At 44.3% G+C, this 1,263-nt stretch overlaps 1 non-coding gene across 1 annotated transcript; it reads left to right on the forward strand.

Moving 5' to 3' along the window:
* Positions 1–442: 442 nt before the first annotated feature.
* LOC141662378 (small nucleolar RNA R71) lies at positions 443–549 on the forward strand. Its single transcript, XR_012550498.1, has one exon. It is a non-coding gene; the product is annotated as a small nucleolar RNA R71 (small nucleolar RNA).
* Positions 550–1,263: the final 714 nt, after the last annotated feature.

Below are 1,263 nucleotides of genomic sequence, written 5' to 3' on the forward strand. Positions count from 1 at the left end.
CCAGCTGAAATTTGGATGATTTTTGTTGTTAGGATGATAGGTCGCTGGCACAGGCTGCTGTTGTCGCTGATAATTATTCACATACTGAACAGATTCGTTGACCAGAAAACACTGATTCGTAGCATGAGAACCTGCACAAAGCTCACAAACCATAGCTATTTGATTAACTCCATATGTAGCCAAAGAATCAACCTTCATTGATAGCGCTTGGAGCTAGGCTGCAATAGCGGTGGCTGCATCAACTTCCAGAATACCTGCTACCTTGCCTGACGTCATCCTCTGAGTTGGGTTTTGATGCTCATTTGCAGCCATCGTCTCTATAAGATTATACGCCTCAGTATAGCTTTTAGCCCATAAGGCGCCTCCAGCTGCTGCATCGAGCATTGGCTGAGATTGGACCGTCAAACCATTATAGAAACCAGTGATCACCATCCAATCTGGCATTCCATGATGTGGACATTTTCTCAACATTTCCTTGTAGCGTTCCCAAGCCTCGCACATAGATTCAGTAGGTTGCTGCGCAAACTGAGTAAGAGCACTCCTCATAGCAGCAGTCTTTGCCATCAGATAAAACTTCACCAGAAACTTTTGCGTAAGATCTTGCCACGTAGTAATGGACCCAGCTGGTTCAGAATGTAACCAGTCTTTAGCCTTATCCCTTAGTGAGAATGGGAAAAGCCTCAACTTGATAGCCTCATCAGTCACGCCATTATACTTAAAAGTGCTGCAGATCTCGACAAAATTCCTTATGTGCATGTTGGGGTCTTCAGTTGCCGCTCCTCCAAAAGAAACAGAATTCTGCACCATCTGAATAGTGCCCGGCTTGATTTCAAAGGTGTTAGCTTGAATAGCCGGATGAAGGATGCTTGACTGAATGTCATCAATTTTAGGCCGAGAAAAATCCATAAGAGCTGGATCAGCTTGAACAATACGATCTCCCATGTTTACTGGTTCTTTCCGCTCAGTTCCTGAATCCGAATCCTCAAAATCTAACTTCTCCGTAATATCAAGAACTTCGTCTGTCTCCTCAGCTGTATCTAAACTCCTCTTGCGAGCACGAGAACGAGTTTGCATAAACGCTTGCTAAAGTACCTGAAACACAACCGGAAACAAGAAGTAACTACTACGTCCTAATCACTGAGTCCTAATGACCAATGATGGTAAGTACATAAACTAAACAAATACGCCGAGTTCCCGGCAGCGGCGCCAAAAACTTGTTAGGGCGAAATCAGGCACTAATATTCACGCAAGTATACGCGTTCG

Source organism: Apium graveolens, chromosome 5 (genome assembly GCF_009905375.1).
Source record: "Apium graveolens cultivar Ventura chromosome 5, ASM990537v1, whole genome shotgun sequence".
Classification (NCBI taxonomy): Eukaryota; Viridiplantae; Streptophyta; class Magnoliopsida; order Apiales; family Apiaceae; genus Apium; species Apium graveolens.